The sequence below is a fragment of the Delphinapterus leucas genome, chromosome 15 (assembly GCF_059928025.1).
Source record: "Delphinapterus leucas isolate spDelLeu-1000000601 "Yukka" chromosome 15, BTC_Dleu_Yukka2, whole genome shotgun sequence".
Lineage (NCBI taxonomy): Eukaryota > Metazoa > Chordata > Mammalia > Artiodactyla > Monodontidae > Delphinapterus > Delphinapterus leucas.
The window spans coordinates 83,774,914-83,787,340 of record NC_143143.1 but is presented as its reverse complement, the minus strand read 5'-3'; the positions used below and the strand labels follow the sequence as shown (position 1 = coordinate 83,787,340).

At 39.2% G+C, this 12,427-nt stretch overlaps 1 protein-coding gene across 4 annotated transcripts in view; it reads right to left on the bottom strand.

Moving 5' to 3' along the window:
- The window catches only part of RAB22A (RAB22A, member RAS oncogene family), a 53,230-nt gene that overhangs the window by 38,860 nt on the left and 1,943 nt on the right, over positions 1-12,427 (bottom strand). The gene's annotated exons all lie outside the window — the stretch shown is intronic.

Below are 12,427 nucleotides of genomic sequence, written 5' to 3'. Positions count from 1 at the left end.
AGCCATTTCAGAGTAAGTTGCCTCATTACCTCTGAACATTGGTGGACATTTCCTACAAACAAGACTATCTTCCTGCGCAAGCAGAATAAGATAATCAAAACTGTGAAATTAACACCGACACATTACTACCATCTATTCTTCAGAGCCCATTTCAGTTCTGCCAATTGTCCTAATAACACCCTTTTTGGTACAACATCCACTTCAAAACACATGCTGTACTCAGCTGCCTCGACTCTTCAGTCTCCTTCAGTCTGGGTTAGTTTCTCGGTCTTTCCTTGACTTTTTAAACTTTGAGACTTCTGAAGATCATATACCTGTCGTTTTGTAAAACGTGCCTCAATCCGAGTTTATCTGATGTTTACTCACAACATGATTAGATACAGTAAGGATGATTAAACTTTTGAAATTCAATTAATGTAATTGTGGTAGTTACAAAATATGTTCATTTTTTGCCTTTTGATACTCCTTCCTTCAAGAGTGGAGCTTAATTCCATACCCTGCGAGTCTGGGATGGGCTTAGTAACTCCCTCCTAAGGCGTCATAAAAATACTACAGATTCTTCCTTGCTCTCCCTTGGGTCACTTGCCCTGGGGAAAGTTAGCTGTCCTTTTGTGAGGACACTCACGCAGCCCCATGGAGAGGCCCACATGGTGAAGATCTGAGGAACTGAGGCCTCCAGTCAACAGCCATGTGAGTGCGCCATCTTGGAAGCAGATCCTTCAACCCCAGCCAAGCTTTCAAATGACTGCAGCCCTGACTTGACTGGGACATCTTGACTGCAACACCACAGAAGACTCTGGGCCAGAACCATATCAGCTAAGCCACTCTGATTTCTGATCCACAGAAAATGTGGATAACGAATGTTTGTTATTTCAAGCCGCTAAGTGTTGGGATAATTTGTTACTTAGCAATTGATAATGAACACAGTTATCCACCACATTAACAGAAAAAAGGAGGTAACAAACCATACTGTCATCTAAATAGATGCAGAAAAGTATTAAGACAAAATTCAAGACCCATTCTTGATTTAAAAGAACTTTCAGCAAACTAGAAAAAGAAGGAAGCTTCCTTATCTTAATAACGGGCACCTTACAACTAACATCATACTTAATAGTATAATGTTGAATGTTTTTCCACTAAGATTGGGAAAAGGCAAGGATGTTGGTCACCACTTTTATTCAATATGGTACCGGAGGTCCTAGCCAATGCAGCAAGATATGGAAAAAATTAAAAGGAAAGGAAGAAACTGACTTTATTCTCAGACAACATAATCATGCATGTAAAAAAAACCTAAGGACTCTACAAGATAGCTATCAGAATAACTGAATTTAACAGGATTAAAGTATATAAGGTCAATATACGAAAATCAATGGTATTTCTATATACAGGTACAAACAATTGTAAATAAAATAAAAAATTACAATTCCATTTACAATAGTTTAAAAAACATTAATATTTAGGAAAAATTTTTAACAAAAATACTCTTAAGACTCCTGAACTGAAAACTACAAAACAACGTGGAGACAAATTAAAGAAGACCTAAGTAAATGGAGAAAGACACCATGTTCATGGATCAGAAGACTCAGTATTATAATTTATTAAGATGCCAATGCTACTCAATGGGGAAAAGAAAGTCTTTCAACAAATGATGCTGGGACAACTGGATAATCACATGGGAAAATAAGGACTCTTACCTCTACCTCACAGAATACAGAAAAATTAATTTGAGATGGATCAAAGAACTAAAAGTAAGGCTAAAACTATGATGAAAACATAGGAGAACATCTCTGAGAACTTGGGGCAAGCAGCGCTTGTTTAGAGAGGACCAAAAAAGCATGAACCCAAGAAGACAAAACTGATAACATGGCCTTCACTGAAATTAAAACTCCTCATTAAGAAAATGAAAAGGCAAGCCACAGAATGGAAGAAAATATTCACAATAAATATACCTGACAAGAGAGTTCTATTTGTAATATGTAAAGAATTCCTACAAGTCTGTAAGAAATAAGGCAAAAACTCCCAGTAAAAATGGGCAAAAGACCTGAGTACTGACTTCATAAGAGATATATGAATGACAAATACACACAAGAAAAATGCTTAACATTATTAGTCATCTGGGAAATGCAGACTAAAAGCACAATGAGATACCATTTTATATCCACTAGAATAACTGAAGTTAAAAAGACAAATGCTGGTGAGGATGTAGGGCAACTGGACTTCTATACCTTGTGGGTGGGAGGGTAGAATGATACAACCACTTTGGAGAACTCTTTGGCAACTTCGTACTAAGTTATACATGCACCTATCCTATGAACTACAAGTTCTATTCCTAGTTATTAACCAAAGGAAATGAAAACCTATGTGTACAAAAAGAGTTTTCAAAGAATCTTCACAGCACCTATATTCATAGTAGCCCAAAACTAATGGGTAAACAAACTGTGATCTATTCATATAAGAGAATATTAGTCACCAATTAAAAAAAGGGACTATGATACATGCAACAACATGGTTGAATCTCCAAAACATCGTTTTATGGGGAAGAAACAGGACACCAAAGAGTGTCTTCTGTATTATTTCATTTACATGAAATGCAAGAACAGGCAAATTAATCCACAGTGATTGAGGTCAGCACAGTGGTCACTTGTGAGGAGTGGGACTCACAGAAACAACCTTCTGAGGTGATGAGAATTTCTGGATCTTGATTAAGTGGTGGTTATATGGAATGTATTTTATCAAATTCCAATCATAAGCTGCTTACAAGAAACCCACCTTAAACAAAGATACAGAAAGGTTAGAAACAAAGGATGAGACAAAGTTGCACCATGCAAATACTGACCAAGGGAAAGAGTCTTGTTATATTAAGACACAATTTGACCTCAAGGCAAAATGCATTCCCAGAGCTAAAGAGTACATTTCAGGATGTTAGAAGGTTTGTATTATCAGTAAGACACAAAATTCCAGATTTGTAAGTACTTACTGTAGCTGCAAAACAGATAAAGTGAAACTGACAGAACAAAAAGGATAATCCGACAAATACACAAGCATAGTGGGAGATTTTTAACCCACTAATTCTCTTAGTAACTGATGGATTTGGGTAGACCAAAAAACCAGAAGAAATGAACACGATTAATAAACCTGACCTAATTCCACTCAAAGAACATGGCAAATAACAGTTGCAAAGTATATAATCTTTTCAAACACATATGAAACATTTACCAAAATCAACATATACTGGGTAAATTGCAAATTGCATCAGAAATTAAAGGATTTAAATATGTTCTCTGACCTCAATACAATTATGCCAGTAATCACTAAAAAAAGTTAACTAGAAAATTTCCCTATATTTGGAAATCAACAAACATATCTAAATGACACTTGGATCAAAGGTGAAATCATAATAAAAATCAGAAAATATTTTGAAATGGATGACAATGAAATGATGATATACACAAACTTGGATCCAGCAAAAGCTATGGCTAAGGTATTAAAACATAAGGAATACAAGTGAAAATAAGGACTGAAAATCAGTTATATAATCATCTCTTTCAAGGAGTTAGTAAAAGAACTGCACATTGAACAGAACAGAAACTATAAAGATAGGAGCAGGAATTAATGAAAAAAGAGAAATACTGCGGAGTTGACCAAAGGTAAAACTAATATCAGAAATGTAAAAGAGATATATGTAAAATGTAAAAAGTATAAAATCTTAACACCTTTATGCCAATAAATTGGGAAAAGTATACGAAAATCGTGAAAATCCTTAAAAAAAACCCCCAAACAAACCACAATCTATCAAAATCAATACAAGAAGAAATAGAAAACCTGAAAATGAATAATCTTACAACTGTGAAAGAAATTCAGGGACTTCCCTGGTGGCACAGTGGTTAAGGACTCCACGTTCCCAATGCAGGGGGCCTGGGTTCGATCCCTGGTCAGGGAACTAGACCCTACATGCATGCTGCAACTAAGAGTTCGCATGCTGCAACTAAGAGTTCGCATGCTACAACTAAGGAGCTGGTGAGCTGCAACTAAGGAGCCCGCCTGCCAGAACTGAGGAGTCCATGTGTCACAACTAAGGATTTGGCAAGCTGCAACTAAGGAGCCCACTGGCTGCAACTAAGGAGCTCACTGGCCACAACTAAGGAGCACACATGCCACAACAAAGGAGCCAGCAAGCTGCAACTGAGACCTGGTGCAACCAAATAAAAAAAAAGTAAAAATTATTTTTAAAAAAAAAGAAAGAAATTGACTCATTAAACTATATTATACAAGGACAACTTGAAGCCCACATACATTTTACTAATCATTTAAAGAAGAAATAAGAGCAATTTTACACGAACTCTTCCATAGAAGAGCTTCTCAACTAGCTTTATAAGGGAAGCAAAACCTTCATACCAAATCTGACATGTACATTATAGAAAGTAATATTACATGACAATCTTACTCAAAGGTCCTAAAACATACACAAAGGTCCTAAAAAAACACAGTAAACTAAAGCCAGTGATATGTAAAAAGAAAAATATATCAGAATCTAAGTGGATTTACTCCATGAAAATTCAACAATGTTATTTACCACATTAACATCATAAAAGAATAATTACAGGATCAAGCCAATAAATGTAGAAAAATATTTTGGTAAATTCCACACTTATTCATGTTAAAAAAAAAAAACAAAACTCCAGCATACGATAAAAAGAAGGACACTGTAATGTGATAAGGTGTATGTACAAAAACCTTATAGCAAACATATTTAATGGTATGATAGAGAAAGCTTTCCTGCTAAGATTAAAATAAGATAAGAATACCCAGTATGACCATTTCTATTCAACACAGTACTGCAGATCCGTACTCAACTCAATAAAAGATACAAAAAGTTTAAGTTTTAGAAATAAAGCTATTTCAAACCAATACCATTTAGCACATTGACAGCAGAAAACTGCACTGAAACATCAAACCCCTTGGATTAAATCTAACGAAAGATATGCAAGTCCACTACACAGAAAAGCAGAAAAAAATGCTCAGAAAAAAATAAAGAAGCCTAACAAATGGAAGAATAATCTATGTGCATACACTGAAGATGCAGTATCATACAGATGTCATTTATCTCCAAAGCAATCTATAAATTCAATGGAATGTCAATCAAAAACACAGTGGGGATTAGTGTGTTGGTGTGTGTGAAAACAGATAACACTAATGTTTACATGGAAATGTAGCAGGCCAAGAACAGCCAAGAAATTACCGAAGAATAAAATAGAACTACTCATACTACTGGACATTAAGACTTATTACAAAGATACTGGATTTAACAAACTGTGACCCTGGCACAAGGACCCAGAAAAAAGACTAACAGTCTCTTTAAAAGATCACTGACTAAGGCAAAAAATAAGTGTATTGTGGACTTTATAAGATGCAGAAATAAAATATATGACAATAATAACACAAAGGATGAGTGAGGGGAAATGAAAGTATACTCTTGTAAGGAGGTTCTCATACTATACGTGAAACCGTATATTATTTGAAGGTAGGCTGACAAATTAAAGAAGTATATTGCAAATCCTAGCACAACCACTGAAATAATAGAAGAGGTACAGCTAACAAGCCACTAGTGGAGATAAAATGGAACCATTAATATGGGCAGTAGAAAAATACAGCAAGATGGTAGATTTAAACCAAACCACATTGATAGTTACAAAAATAAAAATGGTCTAAACCAGTACTATACAACAGAGCCTTCTACAATGAGAACTTGAAAGGTAGCTAGTGTGACTGAGGAACTGAATTTTAACTTAAGTTCAGATAGCCACATGCAGCTACTGTATTAGACAGTACAAGTGTAAACACTCCAAATAAAAGGCAGGACCCATAATGCTGTCTGCAAGAAACTCACTTTATTTGTTTTATTTTATTATTTTGCGGTACGCGGGCCTCTCACTGTTGTGGCCTCTCCCGTTGCGGAGCACAGGCTCCGGACGCGCAGGCTCAGCAGCCATGGCCCACGGGCCCAGCCGCTCCGCGGCATGTGGGATCTTCCCGGACCGAGGCACGAAGCCGTGTCCCCTACATCGGCAGGCGGACTCTCAACCACTGCGCCACCAGGGAAGCCCGAAACTCACTTTAAATATATATAGGTTAAATGTAAATGGATGGGAAAAGATATGCAAACACTAACCAACAGAGAGCTGAAGAGCCTGTATTCATATGAGACCAAGTAGAATTCAGAATCAGGACTGTTACCAGGGAAAAAGAGGGACATTTCATGATAGTGAAGGGGTCAAGTGATCAAGAAAAATAACAATGCTACATGTAGGTAAACTCAATAATAAGAGCTTCAAAACATCAACAAAAACTGATCAAACTAAAAACACAACTAGACAAATCTTCAATTAGGGTTGGATTTCAGACACTCCTTTCACTTCAAATAAGGGGAAAAAAATATCAGTAAGGATACAAAGGAGAGGAACAGGGCTGTTAGCGAAGCTGATAATTTAACATTTACAGAACACACCACACAACAGTAGCAGAATACATTCTTTTCTGGTACACATGGAACATTCATGAAGGCCACATTCTAGGCCATAAAACAAATGTCAAATGTAAAAGGTTTGAAATAATAATGAGTATGTTCTCTGACTACAACGGATTTAAACTACAATTCAGTACTAATTTAAAATATCTGGAAAAATTCCCAAATAATTGTAAGTTAGAAAACATACTTCCAACAACTAACAGGTCAAACAAGTCACAAGGGAAAGAAATACTTTGAACTAAATGAAAATGAAACACAACATATCAAAATCTGTGGGATTCACTCAAACAAGTACTTACAGGGAAATTTATAGTTCTAATTGTATAAATTGCATATATAAAAAAAGCCTTAAAAAATCAATATTATAAACTTCCACCTTAAAAAACTAAAAAGGAAGAAGTTAGGCCAAAATAAGCAAAGGAAGGAAAAAATGAAGATAAAAGCAAAAATCAATGACAAAGAAAAGAGTGAAATATTAATGAAATAAACTGATTCTTTGAGAAGACCATTAAAATCACTAAACTTATAGCTGGACAGATCCTAATGACATTAAAAAGATAATAGAGGAATATCATGAACAACTTCATGCCAATAAATTAAAAAACAGATACAATGGACAAATTCTTTGAAAGACACAAACTACGAAAGCTTACTCAGGAAGAAATGAATAGGCCCATATCTATTAAAGAAGCTGAACTGGTAGCTAAATTTTTCTGACAAAGAAAACTCCTTGCTCAGATGGCTTCATCCATTGATCAAATGGATATAATTTATAAATTATACCAAACTTTTAAGGAAGAAATACCAATTCTACATGAGCTCTTCCAAAAAAGTAGAAGAGGAAAAAAACACTTCCCAACTTAATTTTATGAGGCCATGATACCAAAACTAGAGAAACATATTACACAAAACTACAGATCAATATCTATCATGAACATGGAGGCAAAAATGCTTAGCAAAATTTTAGTAAATCAAATTCAGTAATGTATTAAAAAATTCATATTAACCAAGTGAAATGTATCCGAGGAATGCAATGTTGGCTTAATATTTTAGTATCAATTGTTGTAATTCACTATTTTAAGACTGAAAAAGAAAAAGCACAAGAACAGTTCAAAAGATGAAAAAAACCACCTGGCAAAATTCAACACAATTCTTGATAAAAAAGATCTCATTGATTTAGGGGTAGACGATAACATTCTCAACATGATAGTGGGCACCTATAAAAAGAACCTAGAGCCTAGATGTCTAACTTAATGGAAAAGACCGAATGCTTCCCCCACCAAGATTAGGAATAAGGAAAGGATGTCTGTTCTTACCACTTCTCACAGTACTGGAGGTCCTGGCTCATGTGCTAAGGCAGGTAAGAGAAGTAAAAGGCATACAGATTGGAAAGAAAGAAATAAAATTGCCTATTACAGATGGCATGATTGTGCACCTAAGAAAATCCCAAGGAATCTATTAAAAAGGTGCCTGAACTAACTGAATTTAGCCAAGTCACACAACACAAGGTCCATACGTAAAAATCCATTTTATGTATATATTAGTAACAAACAATTGAAATTTAAAAATTCCATATAATCTCTGTGACAGAAAGCTTATCCGTGGTTGCCTGGAGCCAGTGGTAGGGGTGGGGGTGAGTACAGGACAGGACAGAAAGGGACAGTTTGGAGTGAGGAAGTCTGGAGCCAGTGGTAGGGGTGGGGATGAATACAGGACGGGACAGAAAGGGACAGTTTGGACTGAGGAAGTGTTCTACATCTTGATTGCAGTGGTGATCTCACAGATGTATAAATCTGTCAGAATTCATCAACATATTCACTAAAAATGGGTGCATTTTATCGCATGTAAACTATACTTCAGTAAAGTCAATTAAAAACACAGATCAATGGGATATAATAAAAAATCCAGGGGCTTCCCTGGTGGCGCAGTGGTTGAGAGTCCGCCCGCCGATGCAGGGGACAGGGATTCGTGCCCTGGTCCGGGAAGATCCCACATGCCGCGGAGCGGCTGGGCCCGTGAGCCGTGGCCGCTGAGCCTGCGCGTCCGGAGCCTGTGCTCCGCAACGGGAGAGGCCACGACAGTGAGAAGCCGGCGTACCGCAAAAAAAAAAAAAAAAATCCATAAAAAGTGCACTATAAATACAGATGCTCAATTTATGACAATCACGGCCCAGCACAGAGCGCTGAATTATGGATGGCCTACAAAAACAGAAAAGGGATGAGGATTACTGGATAACCCAAACGCCCCAAAACTTCACGTTTATTTTACATCTCATCCAGAAATTAATTCCAGGTAAAATTTAAATCTAAATCTGAAAAGTGAAACAAAATTTCTATAGGATAACAGGAGAGTATTTTCATGACCTTGGTAAATCAAAGTTTATTAAAAGGACATAAAAAGCACTAACCATAAAGAGAAAGATTGATCAAATGGATATATGAAAAGTAACAACTCTTCATTAAAAGATCCTTTCAGAGAGTGAAAATCTTAGTCACAGAGTGCGAGAAAATATCTGCAATGCTCAGAACCAACGAATGACTAGTATCCGGAATCCATACACAACACCTACAAATCAATAAGGATATGACTGACGACCCAACAGAAAAATGAACAAGATTCTCAAACAGGCAACATATCCAAATGACCAATAAACATGAAAATGTGTTCAATAGCTTTAGGCATATGGGAAACAGAAATTAAAACCAGAATGAGGTACTACCGCCCACCCTCCAACACAGCTAAAATTTGAGACTGATAATACCAAATGTTGTAGCTGATATGGAGCAACCGGAACTCCCAAACACTGCTGGTAGGAATGTAAATTGGCGCAATACTTTACAAGGTAGCTACTAGAGTTAAGATACATATTCCTTCTGACCCAGGAATTCCACTGCCAATTGCCAAAGAAATTCCATACATATGGGCACAAAAGAAACGTACGAAAACGTTCATAGCAAAATTATTTCTAATAGCCTCAGACTAGAAACAACCACAATCTCCATCAGTAGAATAAACTGTGGTATATTTATCCAATGAGTGACTTACTATACAGAGATGAAAAAGAATAAACTATTATTACATGAAATGACATAGATGAATCTCACAAGGTTTGAATAAAATAAGCAGATACAAAACAATACCTACTGGTCTAATTCCATTTAAATAAAGTCTAAAAAAAAACTATAGTGTTAGAGGCTTATTAAAAAATAACAGTTGCTAAGAAATAACAAATGCTTACCATATGCCAAGTACCATTCTAACTAATTTTTATGTGTTTAACTCAATTTTCACAACTCTATAATGAGATGCGACTTATTCTCCCAAATGTGCAAATTTAGTCACAAAGAGGTTAAATAATTTGCTCAAGGACACACAGCGACTACGTGTTAGACCTGGAATGTGAAGGCAGCTAGCCTGGCTTGAGAGCCTGCATTCTAAACGCTACATTGACGCTCAGTGGTAGTGCTTTACTGGAAAGATGGAGGGAGGGCAAATGAGCAGAGGGAGGTGGGAGAAGTAGGATGACTAATTCCCATCTCTCAAGAAAACAATCAGTAGATAATGCCTAAAATTGGGTGATGGGGTGGGGGAGAAGAGAGAAGGGATCAAGAATTAGCAGTATATGCATGTTATGAAAAAATCTGGAGGAAAGATCAGAAAAAACCAGCTAAACAACATCACAACAGTAGTTGCCTCTAGGGAGTGAGTCAGAGTGGACCAGGGGACTGTTATACTTAACCTATAAGCCTTACTGTTACAGAAAAAAACACATGCACATTACTTTGATAAAAATAATTTTTAAAGATTTAAAAAGATGTAAATATTTTTAAAAACAACAATGCTATCATGTATTGAGCCCCAGTGTCCCTGGCGTTTAGCTAAACATTTTATATACAGTATTTCACGGAATTCCCCTAACAATATGGAATTGGTGCCAGAATTACTATTATTTTGCTGATGGGGAAACGGATTCAGGGTTAACTAGCTGGCAGGTGGCAGAGTCCATGTTGGAACCACCACGAGGGAAGATGAAGGTCTAGAAGTCAACAAAGAACAGGTATGGAAGGATATTCAGGAGGAGCCCTGGACAGGAGCTGGTGACTCATGCTGGCTTCAGGGAGGGGAGGGGACATTAGGAGGGGGATCTGAGAAGGATGCCCAGGTTGCTGGCTTGAGTACCTGAGGACATGTTGGTCCTTTTCTCTTCCGCAAGGTCCACGGAAAGAGGAGCAGAGGGCCAAGCCTCTGATGGGGAGTTTATGAGTTCAGTCACAAATACGTAGAGCCCGTTACTGTTTGGGAAAGGCACTGCTCAGAGGAGGACGCAGTGTGGGGAAGACCAAACATGTATGAACTCAGCAGGGGGGTGGGGGCGGGGAGAAGACTGAGGGGGATGGTCACGGACCCAGGGAGAGAAAGAACGTCTGGGGCCTGGCCCTGCTGCCTGCCCAGCCTCCGGGCCACCCATCCAATGTGCCCTGTCCCCCACCCTCATAGCTCCTGCTGTCCCCCGTGCTACTCACTGCCCTCAACACCACCGATCGTTACCTTCCACTCTTCAAAAACTGTTTTTCGAAATACAGTCCACTCATCTTTCAATATTGAAATGTCAGGGCTTCCAAGCGCCTCACGCCCTCACTGTTCCCCTCAGGAACCAGTCATGCCCTTGGGCCTGGGTGAGGCTCCTGCTACAGGCTCTCACAGGTGCTCCACATTCCTCCTTTGGAGCACAGAAAATGGTCAAAGAAATCACTTCCTGTACTTTAGTTACAGAATGTCTCTGTCCTTCTAGGAGAGGTTCATGAGGGCAGGAGGGGCTGGCAGACTTTTTCTGAAAAGGTCCAAATAGTAAATACTTTCAGCTTTGCAGGCCACAGGGTCTTAGTCACAACTATTCAACTCTGCCATTGTAGCCCAAAAGCGGTGCAGACAACATGTAAATGAACGGGTGTGATGTGTCACGGTATCACTTGATCTATAAAGTCAAGAGGTGGGCCAAACGGCCACGGTTTGCTGAGCCCTGGTCTAAATCACCAGCCCCCAGTCTAGCATCCGGCATACAGCAGGCACTCAATGAATGAATAAAGAAAGAAAAAAGCCGTTGCTTTGGCAATGAGATGGAAACAGGTACTGAGGGGAGGTGGTTTCAGTGGGACGGTGGGGTGGGATGGAGACAGCAGGGGGCTGAGGAGAAGCAGCAGCTGAGGAAGGAGGAAGTCCTCTTTCCGGAGCCCCCCGTTTGCCCGGCAGGTTTGGGGGATGGCCCTGTCTTCGGGGAGCGTGTCTGCAGGCTCCGACAGGAAGGCAGGCCTGGGGAAGGAAGGGGAGAAGGCAGGGCTCCAGAGCTCAGGTGTGTGTAGGGTTGGTCCTGAAGGAGGAGGACACCTGCTGAGGACAGAGGAACAAGGACGGTGGAAGGGACGAGGGGGAAGCCTCGGATCCTCTTCCCCGCGAGACGTGCGCCTGGACCGCCTGGTGAAGAGAGCGGGGCTCGGGGAGGTGAAGAACCCCAGCGCCTGTGGGGCTGCGAGGGCTGGCCACCCAGGCCAGGGCCACAGGCCCCCACCTTCCCTCTCCTCTGGTGAGACAGCACTGCTAACCCAGCTGGCGTTTGGGTTTTCAGTGCTGCCTAGTGTGAGGTGTGTCACTCACTGAGTCACCGGCACGACCTGCTATCACTCCCTGTCCCTTCACTTTCCCATGCGGGCAGGGACAGGCAGGCCCAGAGGAGGATGAGTTCACACTTCAAACATGTAGCCGTACCCAGTTCTTTCTTGAAGGGTACTGAAAGGCATTTTCATTTCAGAGGATTAGTGGCTGTTTCATCTTGGTGCCTTCAAGTGTGTATGTGTACGCTGTAAGGTATTTCCCGACTAGGCAGAACAGAATTTTTCTTTAAAT